General features: G+C 43.4%; 2 long non-coding RNA genes across 2 annotated transcripts; both read right to left on the reverse strand.

Annotated features, from left to right (window-relative positions):
- Positions 4,191 to 5,403, reverse strand: LOC109707994. Its single transcript, XR_002215629.1, has 3 exons — positions 5,340 to 5,403; positions 5,164 to 5,264; positions 4,191 to 4,250 (listed from the first exon to the last, which is right to left on the reverse strand). It is a non-coding gene; the product is annotated as an uncharacterized LOC109707994 (long non-coding RNA).
- On the reverse strand, positions 11,417 to 12,620 carry LOC109710771. The gene is made up of 3 exons (XR_002216422.1): positions 12,562 to 12,620; positions 12,367 to 12,458; positions 11,417 to 11,456 (listed from the first exon to the last, which is right to left on the reverse strand). It is a non-coding gene; the product is annotated as an uncharacterized LOC109710771 (long non-coding RNA).

The raw sequence follows: 15,592 nt of genomic DNA on the forward strand, positions 1-15,592 counted from the left end.
TTGTGGAAGGCTTTGCGAAGCTTTCCACACCCCTCACACGCTTGACGGGAAGGGGATTCGTTTTGTCTTGAGCGACGACTGTAGAGGAGCTTTAGACGAGTTGAGACTTTGAGGTTGCGTCGGCTCCTATCCTTGCCCTTCCAGGTGATGGGGATGTCTTGGGAACATCCTCGGCCCTCACCCTCAACTGGTGGTAACCTGACTGGAGATCAATCTTCGAGAAGACATAAGATCCCTGCAGCTGATCAAACAAATCATCAATGCGCGGCAAGGGATACTTATTCTTGATGGTCACTTTATTCAGCTCCCGGTAATCTACACATAACCTGAGCGAACCATCCTTCTTCTTAACAAATAACACTGGCGCTCCCCAAGGCGACACACTGGGTCTCACATATCCCTTGTCCATCAAATCCTGAAGCTGCGCCTTTAGCTCTCTCAGCTCAGCCGGCGCCATCCGATAAGGTACCTTTGAGATTGGTGTAGTTCCAGGAACTACATCAATCACAAACTCAATCTCCCTCTCCGGCGGCAATGTCGTCAACTCAAGGGGAAATACATCCGGAAACTCGCGGACTACTGGAATATCCTCGAGTCCCGGTGCCGTCGTAGGTACCTCCACAACTGTCGCTAAGAAAGCAATACACCCGCTACTCAGCATCTGTCGAGCCCTCGCCGAAGAAATCCATGGAGGAATGAGAGATTACCCATGGATCATTGATTTGAACGCCCGAAAATCGAAAACAACACTATAGTACGGGAGCTCCCGTACTATAGATAGTATAGTAGCCGGACTCTAAAAAATTTATATATAAAAATTAATAGATTTTTATATACGGTATAAAAAAAATTGTATACCGAGCATATAAGACATGAACCAAACTTTTTTAAAAAATAAGTATCGCGATCAATCCTATTTTTTTAATAGTATACGATATGAACAAACCTTTTTTAAAAAAAATGTTGTGCACGAAATATAAAAGATACGAACCAAACCTTCTATTTTTTAATTTAATAATATAATTGATAAAAAAATTACATACGAAAATTAATAGATTTTTATATACGGTGTAAAAAAAATTGTACACCGAGCATATAATACATTTTTTTAAAATAATTATTGCATAGATTAATCCTATTTTTTAATAGTATCTTTTTTTTTTAATATTATAAGACGTGAACCAAACCTTTTTTTAAAATAATTATCGTATGGACAAACCTTATTTTTTAATAGTCAATATAACAAAATTAAAATTTTATCTATTAAATACAATCTATAATTAATAAATATTTTTGCTGTATCGTATGAACCAACCCTATTTTTTAATAGTATAATTAATAAAAAAATCCCATACAAAAATTAATAGATTTTTATATACGGTGAAAAAAAAATTGTATACCGAGTATGTAAGATATGAACCAAACTTTTTTTAAAAATAATTATCGCATGGATCAACCCTATTTTTTAATAGCATAATACATAAACCAAAACTTTTTTAAAATTAATTATCTCATGAACCAACACTATTTTTTAATAGTTACTATAACAAAATTAAAAATTTCATCTAATAAATACAATTTATAATTAATAAAAAACTAATATAATTTAATTGTATTTAATATTGTAAAATTTCTAAAATGAATGTGCTTTATATAAAGTTAGCGCGAAATATTGTATCTAATTTGTCGGGATATATTTTCTACTTCGTATATTACTATATATTTTTATATACTCATAAAATTATACATATCTAAATAAATAAATATTGTGCAAATTAATTAAAATATTTTTTTCTCGCAGCATTGCGCGGGCCCTTAGCTAGTATATCATAAATTCAAAACACATGCACCTACTACAATATAGTTAGAAAGCATGCATAATAAGTTCAAAATCTTATAATGAAATAAACGAAGCGGGTAGCGTGCTACTTATCTCTCAAAAAAAAAAAAGAAAAAAAAAGTTCAAAATCTTATAATGAAAAGATGAGTATCAAGGTTTTTTTTCTCTTTGGTTTCAGTTGACGGTCAGATATTTTACCGAGTCGGTGTCAAGATTCGAATATGAAAACTATCTCAGACCCTACCCACCAAAGGGTCAGGTCCAGATCAGGTCCGAGTGGGTATGATTATGAAGTATTCAAATCTATACCGGATGCATACCAAAAATATAATAATAATAGAAGTGGTGTTGGGTAGGTGGAACCAGTTGTATCAGTTGGCTTGATCGACCAGACTACACACTAGATCGACCGTCCGATTGATCTAAGCTGAGTCCAGATTGCTAGATCGGGGATCTGCTCCAACGGTGCTCAATAGTGGCTTGATCTGATTTTTCAAGTTCAAAACTACAACATTCACAAAACAAAAAACCTTCCCTATTCCATTTCTAAGTCATAAAATTTTCCACTTAGGGTGTGTTTGGATCCCTGTTAAATTCCTTCGAAAAAAAATTTTCGGTGGAAAATTTGTTTTTCCTTGTATGGTTGTCTGTAAAAATTTTTTTGGAAAAGTTATTTTACAGATTTCTAGGAAAAATTCAGCTTTTCGTTTTCCGCTTGCCGTCCGCGGAAAACGAAAAGCTACAGGAAAATATCGCGGCGTTTGGCGCGAAGGGGAGCAACGGGATGACGCGGTCCACAAGACCACTTTGGCCTCGTAGACCGCGTCGGAGGGAGGTCCACAGCAGCCCTTGTGTTTCTAATTTTCTAATCACCCATCAAGTTTGATGGGTGGTTAGAATGAGAGAGGGAGAAAATATTGGGGAGAAATTGGGTATTTCAATTTCTCTTCTTATTAAATTTCTCTTTAATATCTCCTCTGTCTCTCTCATTCTAACCACCAATCAAACTTGATGGGTGGTTAAAAAGTTAGGAGTATAAGGGCTGTTGTGCTCCTAATAGCACAGTAGTCCTGCTCTATATATATATATACTAGCTGAGTGTACGTGCAAATACACGTAACAATTATTTTAATTTATTTTAAATCAATATAAATTTGCACATTATATTTATTTAAAAATTTATTAATTTATTAATTCATATGTTATATTTTATTAGAAAATATTTGTAATATTCTATATTTTTTTACATATATTAAATATTTATATATATTTTTTGATTTCTGATGATCTAAAATTTAAATATGTGTTTTAAACAAAAAGCATCAAAATTTAATTCATATTTATTTCAAAATTTAAAATTTAATTTTTATCCACTATAATTAAAATTTTGGATAAGAATGCTATTTTATTAGCAAATTATCATTTGAAATCCACTATCATCACATTTCTCACACACTTTTTCATATGTCCAAATCAAGGCTTATATATAGAGTGAAAAGTAATGAGCAGTGTCTTTTCAAATATGAAAAAAAGCAAATTATCTTTTGAAATCAAATAACTACCTTTATTATGAAAGTATGTGTCCTTTTATTAGCAACTAAAATTTTGAATTAATTAAATAAATATTTCTGCATTCAGACCTTTATTAATTTTGCATGAGAAAGACAAGTTGAGATGACGATGATGGCACAGAGTGGAAACAAAGAAGAAGAAAGAACGGAGGACGGGAAGAGAGGGAGATTAAAATTATAGTGGAAGATAGGGCGGAGGATTTAATTCATTTTTTTAAAAAATTAATTTCAATTGTAAAAAATAGTAAAAGTATATGAAAATCCTACCAACTGTCATGAAATTATTAAAATAAATTAACAATTTGATCCAAAAGTGACGTAAGATTATTGAGAGAAAACTAAAACTAACATAACAAATAATTCTTTAACTCGAAAAGGCACGACAATAAATATTCATAAACGAAATCAACTTTTGAACATTTATTTTCAAAGTAAATGCATTATAATAATGTTATTAAAGTATGAATAATCTTGATATATTGTCACGCCCCGGATTACACTTTCCCCGGGCACGCCGACAAATCCGCCGTATACAAAGGAATTTCCCCTGTATACGAAGCGTTAGCTGTACCTGTAAATCAAACACTACTACGAACAGTAGTAGAGAGCTGCTAGAGAAAACAGAAGCTAAACAAACTGAGTTTCATATACATAGTCCATATCCAAAATACAAAGCTACTCGCACTGGCGAGTTAAGTCCACTATGTACATAAACTCGAAACAAAACATCTACCTGCAGTAGGGTGCCTCTAACTCTGCACGTCGGGTAGGGCTCTAACTCGCGACGCCCTTGCCTCGATCCTGATCCGCGGAAGGCGCAGTAGCCGAAACCTGTGGCTCTGCAAAACATAGGTAACAACTGGGCGTGAGAACTACTGTAAAAACAAGTAGTCCTCAGTGGGTACCGCCCAAAACGACATCGGTCACCCACTAAGTCTACAGAAGGGAGCAAGGATAGAAGGAAAAGCAGGAAGTACACTCTATCGCTATCATCCACTACACTATCATGCTCTACATTAACCGACTGTAGGAAATGTCAAATCTGACCCAATCCAATTGGGACTGTAAACATACCCGTCCCTGGGACTGTGAACACACCCGTCCCTGCCCCGTTGCGACTATCAGGCTCTATCCACACTAGCTGGTCCGTGGAGAGCAAGTCCAACTGGCATGAGCGACACCAACGCAAAAGCACCGCGCCCGCCTCCGGAGTGGCACTCGTGGGAGCTACCCAACCGAGTATGCAGCGTATCTCTGTCGAGCTCAAACAGGCTCTCTAACTCAAGCCGAAGTCCAGTAACAACTCTGACTAGTCTAAATACAACAAACAACGTGCCCTCGGCACAATCCGACGCCAAAACGGCGAACCGGGCCCACCGTCAGTCCCGACGGCGCCCACTAGTACGAAACAGTCTAAACGACCTCAGAAAAATTCACTCGGCATACCAGCACGAGCGTAAATGTATTCTAAACTACCTGGAGTACTCGTCTACAGTATGCTGCGACAGTACAATTCTATAACGGCTCCTAGAGCTAAATCAGGCAGTTTAATACATATGTCGATTCCAATCGCGTTTTCTCCTAAGTTTAAACCCAGTCCAACATGTATATTTAAAAGGTAATAATCATGTTATATATGCAGCATTTATCCAGGATATCATTATGAAAAACGAACTACAACATGATTTACCGAACAGAAAATCATACATGTCGACTATTACTACACTTAGGAATAAACCGATGTAAACCCACCTTAGTCGCTAATTCTGGCAGCAAAACACCCTCACAGCTGCAGCACCACCTGCTGGTCGATCTACACCCTCCAAATCCGGGAGTCGAGCTAACACCACGCTCTACAAAGCACAAATCACCGTTTCAGTCCCAAAATTCGCAACAGTCAGGTACAGCACGGATTCGACCAATCTAACCTCAACGAAATCTGGCAAGTAAGGGCTTCGTGGATTCCTCTCGAAGTCCTGAATCCAGCGAATCAAGCCTCGTCGAAATCCGACGCTCCTACGTCGAGTACGAGCCGAAACGCCAACGGTCGACGCTGGAAATCTGCAGGGACAGCAACTAGCTCGAAATTGAAAAAGCTTGGAAATTAGGAAGCAATTCTATGGAACACCCACCTCGACGGCGACTAGCACTGGCGCGACGTCAAGAACGGCGAAGATCCACGCTCGCCCGGCCTCCTCACGATGCAACGGCAGCAACCGTAGGTTCGAACGGCTCTGCGGTGCGACGTCGACGGCGAAATCGGCTCCGCGGCGGCGTCCCTCGCGTGCTTCCTTGGTACGGCCGAACGAAAGAGAAAAGGAGAGAAGAGAGGAGATAAACTCCTCTCTCTCTCTTCCCTGCATGCATAAAAGAGGGGGGGGAGGTGATGCCACATGGCATTACACATACTCACACATGTGCACTCACACACACACACACACGTACCCTCACACACACACTTATATATATATACTAAGTGTAGGGATACTAGTATACTACATCCTCCCCCACTACAAAAAGTTTCGTCCGCGAAACTGAACGTACCTCTACTCAAGCATCAAACAAGTAGGGATAGGCTTCCCTCATCACCGTCTCAGACTCCCAAGTCGCCTCCCGCTCATCATGATTACTCCACTGCACTTTCACATACGGGATGACCCGGTTGCGCAATTCTTTCGTCTCCCGAGCAAGAATCCGCAACGGTCGCTCCTCGTATCTCAGATCCTCGCCAATCTCAAGTGGAGTGAAGTCAATCACGTGAGAGGGATCGAAAACGTATCTCCTCAATGCTGAGACGTGGAAAACATCATGGATGCCAGCAAGTCGCGGGGGTAGAGCTATCCTGTAAGCCACCGGTCCGATACGCTCCAATACCTCGAAAGGGCCAACAAACCGTGGACTAAGCTTTCCACGTACTCCAAATCTGCGTATCCCTCGGGACGGCGAGACTTTGAGGAAAACATGATCTCCAACCTGAAACTCCAAGTCTCGTCTCCTGGTATCGGCGTAGCTCCTCTGTCGGCTCTGTGCTGTCAAAAGGTGTCGTCGAACGACTCTCACCTTTTCCTCAGCCTCAAGTAGAATCTCCGGTCCAAGTGTCCTCCGCTCACCCACATCACTCCAAAACAGGGGGGATCGACATCTGCGTCCATACAACGCCTCAAACGGAGCCATCTGAATGCTCGTTTGATAGCTGTTGTTGTACGCAAACTCAACCAGTCTCACATGTCGATACCACCCTCCTCCAAAATCCAGGACGCATGCCCTCAGCATGTCCTCTAGAGTCTGTATGGTCCGCTCTGACTGACCATCTGTCTGTGGGTGGAACGCCGTGCTAAAATGCAGCTGTGTACCCAAGGCTGTCTGCAAACTCCTCCAAAACTGGGATACAAACCTCGGGTCTCTGTCTGATACAATCGACACTGGCACGCCGTGCAGCCTAACAATCTCATCCAAGTATAGCTGCGCAAGTCTCTCCCTGGACCAGGTAGTCTGAACCGGTAGGAAGTGAGCAGACTTGGTCAGTCTGTCCACTATCACCCAAATCGCGTCGTAGCCACCCTGCGCTCTAGGCAATCCAACGACGAAGTCCATCGTGATGTGCTCCCACTTCCACTCGGGAACTGGCAGACTCTGAAGCTTGCCAGCAGGCACCTGATGCTCGGCCTTCACCTGTTGGCAAGTCAAACACTGAGCCACATATCTGCCAATGTCCCGCTTCATTCCAGGCCACCAGAATCGTGCCTTAAGATCCTTATACATCTTGGTTCCCCCAGGATGAACCGTATAAGGGGAACAATGAGCCTCTCTCAGAATATCCGCTCGAATCTCCGGATCCACAGGCACACACAGTCGGTCCCTGTACCGTAGTACTCCCGAACTGTCCAAAGCAAAACCCTCAGCCTGCCCCCTGTCTAGCTGCTCTCTAATCCTCAACAAGTACGGATCTCCACTCTGTTTCTCTCGGATCCTATCCAACAGAGTGGGCTGTAAAACTAGAGACGTCAGCCTCGCCGTAGACCCAGGGGGTACTATCTCGAGTCCCAGCCGCTGTAGCTCCTCGAGTAGGGGTCTCTGCTCAGTAATCCTCAAACTCAGGCTCTGCACTGACTTCCTGCTCAACGCATCTGCCACCACATTCGCCCTGCCGGGATGATACTGAATACTAATGTCATAGTCCTTCAGTAACTCCAACCACCGGCGCTGCCTCAGATTCAGCTCCCTCTGTGTGAACAGATACTTGAGACTTTGATGATCGGTGAAAACCTCGCAGTGCTCGCCGTACAAGTAATGCCGCCAGAGCTTCAAAGCAAAAACCACCGCGGCAAGCTCCAAGTCATGCGTAGGGTAATTCTTCTCATAATCCTTTAACTGCCGTGAAGCATAAGCAATCACCCTACCATGCTGCATCAGCACGCAACCAAGTCCACTGTGCGATGCATCACTGTAGATCACAAATCCTTCGCCCATAACAGGAAGGGCAAGGATAGGAGCCGACATCAACCTCAATCTCAACTCGTCAAAGCTCCTCTGACAGTCGTCGCTCCAGACAAAACGAATCCCCTTCCGCGTCAAGCGTGTGAGGGGTGTGGAAAGCTTCGCAAAGCCTTCCACAAACCGACGGTAATATCCTGCCAGTCCCAGGAAGCTCCGTACCTCAGTAACCGTCGTCGGTCTAGGCCAATCTCGAATCGCCTCAATCTTCTTCGGGTCCACTGCTACGCCCTCAGCTGAAATCACGTGGCCCAAGAAAGCAACCTCCCGTAGCCAGAACTCGCACTTCTTTAACTTGGCATACAACTTCTTCTCGCGCAGAAGCTGTAGCACAATCCTCAAGTGCTCCTCATGCTCAGCATCACTCCGGGAGTAAATCAGGATATCGTCGATGAAGACTACCACAAACCTATCCAAGAACGGCTTGAACACTCTGTTCATCAAATCCATGAATGCGGCAGGGGCATTCGTCAATCCAAAAGGCATCACCGTGAACTCATAATGCCCGTACCGAGTCCGAAAAGCCGTCTTGGGAACATCCTCGGCCCTCACCCTCAGCTGGTGGTAACCTGACTGGAGATCAATCTTCGAAAAGACACAAGATCCTTGCAGCTGATCGAATAGATCATCAATGCGCGGCAGAGGATACTTGTTCTTGATGGTCACTTTATTCAGCTCCCGGTAATCCACACATAACCTGAGCGAACCATCCTTCTTCTTTACAAATAACACCGGCGCTCCCCAAGGCGACACACTGGGTCTCACAAACCCTCTATCCATCAGATCCTGAAGTTGCGCCTTTAGCTCTCTCAGCTCTGCCGGTGCCATCCTGTAAGGTACCTTTGAGATTGGTGCAGTTCCAGGAACTACATCAATCACAAACTCAATCTCCCTCTCCGGCGGCAATGTCGTCAACTCAGGGGGAAACACATCCGAAAACTCGCGGACTACTGGGATGTCCTCGAGTCTCGGCGCCGCCGTAGGTACCTCCACAACTGTCGCTAGGAAAGCGATACACCCACTGCTCAGCATCTGTCGAGCCCTCGCCGAAGATATCCAGGTGGCAAACAGCGTGCTCCTGCAGCCTCTGAAAGTAAACTCCTCCTGGCCTGGCTCGCGGAACGTCACCGTCCTCGCTCCACAGTCGATCGTAGCATAGTACCGCGCCAGCCAATCCATACCGAGCACTACGTCGAAGTCCTGCAGCTGCCCTAACACCAACAGGTCTGCGGGCATGATCCAAGAGTCTAACTGCACCGGACAGGACCAACAACACTCTGTAACCTGCAAGACATGGTCGGGGATCTGCACCTCTCGTGCCTGAGACAACGCTCCTAACTCTAGACCATGCAACAATGCAAATGCTCGGCTAACAAAGGAATGCGATGCACCGGTATCAAAAAGAGTGCGAACTCTAATGCCAGAAATCAAAGTGATACCTGCCACCACTCGGTCGGCTGCTGAAGAGTCCTCCACCTGAGCTGCATAGACCCTGCCACTCGGAGCCTGCTGTCGCCGCTCACTCGACCGCGGCACAGACGATCTGTCCTCCTGGCGGTAGCTCGGTGCTGCTCCGTAAGACTGCTGTGGTGCTGGTGGTGCCGAAGCTGATGACGGTGCTGGAGATGCTGCTCGGGGACAAGCTGCCCTCATGTGTCCCGGCTGACCACATCCGTAGCACCTGCCCTCTCTCTGCTCGCACTGCCGAGGCCAGTGTGGTCCCCCGCAGATCACACACTGTGGCGTCCTCTGAGTCTGCCCCTGCTGACGGGATCCCCTGGAACGCTGACGCCCCGAAGACCCACGACCCTGAGAACGTGATCGTGGAGGTCTCGGCGGACGTCTGCTGCTCGACTGCCCTCCGTCATCTGGAAAGGGGCGCTTCCTGTCCTGACCCTGCCCCACGGCCTGAGTCCTCTCCTGCAGCGACACCTCACCTCTCTCCACCCATAGGGCCTGCTCTATGGACGCATCCAGGGTCCTCGACCTCTGCGCCCGCACTAACCTGAAGATGTCCGGTCTCAGCCCCTGCTCGAACATGTATACTCTGTGCGCCTCGTCTCTGGCCGCAAATGGTACACAGTTCAGGAGTCGAGTAAACTCCCGAACGTACTCCTGCACTGGGCGATCTCCCTGCTGAAGCCTCCTCAAATCCTCCTCGAGCTTCTGCTTCACACTGTTGGGAAAGAACATCCCAAACAGCATTCCACAGAACTCGTCCCAACTCAGCTGCGCCGCCACTAGCCCCTGGTCTCGCCTCGTCCTCCGCCACCAGTCATGAGCATCACCTGCTAGACAGTGTACTCCCAGGGGTACCTGCTCCCCCTCTGGAACGAACAGATCCTCGAATAACTTCTCCATCGCACTGACCCATCCCTCAACAATCCAGGCCTCAGTGCCTCTGCCATCGAAGATCGGTGGATCAAATCGGCGAAAACGAGCTAACCTCTCCGTCCACCGCTCCTGCTCGGCCTCAGTCAACGGTACTGGCCCCCTAGCAGGCGCAACTGGCGCTACTGGAACTGCTGCCGATGGAGGAACTGCTGCAGCTGGTGCTGTCACTGGAGTAGTCGGGGGTGGAACTGGCGACTCTGGTGCCCTCGGTACAGAACTCGGTGGCTGAGCTATCCTCTCACACAACCTCTGCAATAGCTCCCCCTGCTGTCTCGTCACCTCGGTCAGGGCAGCTAACTGTGCACTCAGATCAGGGGGTGCGCTAGTCTCTGGTCGCGCACTCGGCTCCACAACAGGGGGTACACTCGCCCCCAGTCTGTCACCCTGCTCCTGCCGAGTACTCTGCTCCATCTGCTCAGATCTCTCAGAAGGTCCAGCATGATCCCGCGCCAACTGGGCGCGCTCCCGCAACGACGGTCGACCCCGGCGACGATACATAGCTGAAAGGAACAATTCGGGGTCAGATACAACAAAACACTCTCGACCCAATCAAACGAAAGTCTAGAAGGCGGTCCCTGTTTCCCTCCAAAATTATGTCGTCTGCAGCCAACATAATTTCTCAGGCCGAAACAGAAACTCCTTCAGTCACTCACTCTGCTCTAAGAGGAGTTAGAACAAATAATCATTGACTTTCGCAATAAAATTACGCCTCTCACGTCTTGCTTCCCTAAGGTTTGCCAAACTTAGGTTTCCTAGGTCCCCACGACCTACAGCAAAGCTCTGATACCAACTTAATCTGTCACGCCCCGGATTACACTTTCCCCGGGCACGCCGACAAATCCGCCGTATACAAAGGAATTTTCCCTGTATACGAAGCGATAGCTGTACCTGTAAATCAAACACTACTACGAACAGTAGTAGAGAGCTGCTAGAGAAAACAGAAGCTAAACAAACTGAGTTTCATATACATAGTCCAAATCCAAAATACAAAGCTACTCGCACTGGCGAGTTAAGTCCACTATGTACATAAACTCGAAACAAAACATCTACCTGCAGTAGGGGCACCTCTAGCTCAGCACGTCGGGTAGGGCTCTAACTCGCGACGCCCTTACCTCGATCCTGATCCGCGGAAGGCGCAGCAGCCGAAACCTGTGGCTCTGCAAAACGGGGGTAACAACTGGGCGTGAGAACTACTATAAAAACAAGTAGTCCTCAGTGGGTACCGCCCAAAACAACATCGGTCCACCCACTAAGTCTACAGGAGGGAGCAAGAATAGTAGGAAAAGCAGGAAACAAACTCAACCGCTACAAATCACTATACTATCATGCTCTACACTAACCAACTGTAGGAAATGTCAAATCTGACCCAATCCAATCGGGACTGTAGACATACCCGTCCCTGGGACTGTGAACACACCCGTCCCTGCCCCGTTGCGACTATCGGGCTCTATCCACACTAACTGGTCCGTGGAGAGCAAGTCCAACTGGCATGAGCGACACCAACGCAAAAGCACAAGCCTGACTCCGGAGTGGCACTCGTGGGCGCTACCCAACCGAGTATGCAGCGTATCTCTGTCGAGCTCAATCAGGCTCCAACTAGCCAAAGTCAAGTAATCGACTTAAACTGGTCTAACAACCAACAGGTAACGTGCCCTCGGCACAATCTGACGCCAAAAAGGCGATACGGTCCACCGTCAACTCTGACGGCACCCAACAGTCCGAAACGGCCTGAACGACCCTGCAAAAATTCACTCGGCGAACCAGCACGAGTGTAAATACATTCTAAACTACCCAAGGTATCCATTGCACTGACTCGGCAACGATACAATCGAACACGGCTCCTAGAGCTAAATCTGGTAGTTTAAGCATATGACGGGTCAAAACGCAGGTTTTCTCCTAAGTCAAATTTCAAGTCCAACATGTATAATTTAAATATTCATTTCAGCATGCTTCTACATTCATATTACATTCAAAATGCTAATCGATGAATTAAAGCATGATTTACAACACTCGAACTATACACGTTGACTAACATGCACTTAGGAGCGAAACCGATGAAACACCCACCTCTAATGCAATTCCTGGCAGCAATAGGGTCTCGGATCCTCAAGCAACACTGCTGGAAACCTCTTCAAACCAGCAACAAAGCCCCTTAAGATCTGGATTTACAATGCACCCAAAAATCCAATAAAAATCATCAAAATCCACAATTCAGTCCAAGTACACAGCAGCAGAGAAGAGAAGGGTTTCGACCAAGCTAACCTTCACCAAAATCCACAAGTAAGGACTTCGTGGATTCTTCTCGCAGTCCCGAAACCAACGAATCAAGTCTCGACGAAATCCGATGCTCCTACGTCGAGTACGAGCTGAAATACTAACAGTCGACGATGAATTTCAGCAAAACAGCATTTAAGCTTAAATATCTCAATTCCAATGTCAAAACTCACCAAACGAACTCCAAATCAGGTGGAGAGGGTCCCAATTCCAGTACTGGGTGATAGGGAAAATAACTCAACTCCACAAAGCCCCTGCTTCCCAAGTTCACCCCAAGAAAACATCAAAAATTGGCAAATTCTGTCCAAAGCAACAACAGCAGAGGAAAACCTGAGTTCGACTGAGCTAACCTTCACCAAATTCTGCAAATTAGGGCTTCGTGGATTCCTCTGGAAGTCAAGAATCCAGCAAACCAAGTTTCGTTGAAATCCGACCTTCCTACGTCACGCACGAGCCAAAACACTGGAGGTCGTCGCTGAAGAACTGCAAAATCAGCACCTTGCAATTCTTGGAGAGGTGGATCTTGATGCAAATTGGAAAGATTTGAGGGATTTGGGAGTAAAATCTAAGTCCTCTGTGAAGAACAGGTAAAAGAGCTCAAAGGGGGCGCTTCTCAGCTATTTATAGGCTGCTGGATAGATCAGATAAGCCCCAGGAAAAATAGCCGCAATCCAGTGCCCCTGCAGAAACGGGCGTTTCTGGGCGCCCGGAAACATGTTCTGGGCGACCAGAACATCCGGCCTGCACAAAATGGGCCCCTCGGACTCTCCGCCCGCGGTGTGCTGCGCCCGTAAATGGCACCGGCGGAACTCACCTACCGCCCTGCCACGCGTCGAAGCAAGCGATATTCACGAGGTGAAATTTCCGGACCCACTTCTGGGCGCCCGGAACATGGGATCCGAATTGGCTTCCAGTTTCAGTTAAAATCAACACTCGTTTCTGGGCGACCCTAACAATGTTCTGGGCGCCCGAATCTGGCAAAACTCCAGTTTTGCTTATTTGAGTGCGCCGAGTCCAATTCTGCATCCAATTCGTGCAGAATTGACTTCGACTCAGTCCGACACTCTCCAGAGATGTCGACCAGTCTATAATACTGAAGCCAATCCTATCCAAAGCTCAGGAACACTACATATATTAACTATAAACAAATATATTTGGTGGGTTTTCCTCACCCCCTCCTACCAAGGGTATCTTGGTAATTTATTATTAGTTGAATATTAAAAATAAATTTATATAATTAAATTATAAATAATTATGTAAAATTTTAAAACTTAATATAATTAGATGAACACCCTACTATCAACAAGAATTAAAATTTCTTATTAGGCCTCAAAACTTTTCAAAAAAAATTTACAGTATAACAAAATTTTTCAAAATTTTTTAAGAAAAAGTAGTACTTTTTCTCTTTCCATAACAAAATTCATTTATTCGCAAAATTTAAAAAACTTATAGTCAACTAATTATTATCTAGATATTAATTATAATGTTATATAATTAACTTATAAATAACTATAATGTTGAAAATTATTTTAAATTAGAGCAATTCTTATTTTTAATTTAAATTCTCCATATCATTTTAAAAAATATTTAAAATTTTAAAAAATACTAAACTTCAATTAGTGTCTTAATTATATAACCTTCAATTACACTTTTGTACCAACAAAATTTTAAATTAAAATGACGAATTATGATGATGAAGGTGAAAAAAATACAGTGCAGCAGAATTAATTTATGAAAACTATTAAAACAAAGTTTAAATATGCAAAATCATAAAATAGATAATATTATTTGTTGAATTGTTTGAAGTTCTCTTTTTCCAACCAAAAATGCATTTATTTAGAAAATAAAAAATATTAAGTCACCTAATTATTATCTAGATATTCATTATAATGTTGTATAATTAAATTATAAATAACAATAATGTAGAAAGCAATTTTTTTTTATTTTGTAGGTTCGTATTTGATTCGTAGTTTTAGTTGATTTGACTAACCTAAATCCTTTTCTCCAATAAACAAAAAAACAATCCCGAAAAGACCTTTGGAATTCCCAAAAAAAAAGACTTTTGAAATTTTCAAAATTGCTTCGTTTTTTATGCATGACTTTTGGATGACCGTGCTGTGTTGAAAACGAAAAGATAATAATTTATTATCATAGGGCTCTCAACACTATAAATACATGGTTCTTGAAGTCTTAAGAGATAATTTTAGATATCTTTTAATGCGTTGCACTTCTAACAGATCACCATCTTCTGTCAAACAATTTTGTGAGAAAATTTAACAACTGTGGAAGGTGACATTATCAAAAAGGTGATTCAAGATAGGCCTATTTTAATTGCAACTTCCCTGAATGTACAAAACTTCAAAGGTAAAAAATTTTATATAATCAAATATGTGCTTCTGATATCATATTTTGCAATCATAATATTTAAGTTTTGAATTTTTTCTCTAATCATCAGGCATTTCACTTTCTACAACATCAAATACAATGCTCAAAATTAATCCATCAACAAAGGAAGCAAAGGATTTAAGAGAATGGTAAATATAAACGCAATATATGAATAATTAACATGTATATTAGTTACTATTTATTTCTTTGAATGTATATTGTAGGATTTCAAAAAGCTTATTTAACACTGATGAAATGAACAAAATACGAAATATGACGAATACGGCCAAAATGAAAAATGAAAGAGCTACTATTAAGGAGATTACTGGAGATCTTGTTAATGCATCTAAATAGGTATATTGTTCTTTTATTTGTATACCAAAAAATTAAATTTTGATGATATATTATTTCCAGTTATGAGAGTTAAAAATACAAGTGGTGGAGTTAAACAAAAAGCAAGATCCTTGGTACATGGCTTGTAAGGAATTCTACAAGAAAATTATAGAAATTAGTAGTGTTCAACAGTGCAAATTCTGTCCCAATTCAGATACTGATATTGAATATAAGTAATATTAGCAATATTATTTTCTTATATGTTAAAGTTAAATAAAAATCTAAGTGCTTGTTAAGTTTT

This window comes from Ananas comosus, linkage group 1 (assembly GCF_001540865.1).
Source record: "Ananas comosus cultivar F153 linkage group 1, ASM154086v1, whole genome shotgun sequence".
Lineage (NCBI taxonomy): Eukaryota > Viridiplantae > Streptophyta > Magnoliopsida > Poales > Bromeliaceae > Ananas > Ananas comosus.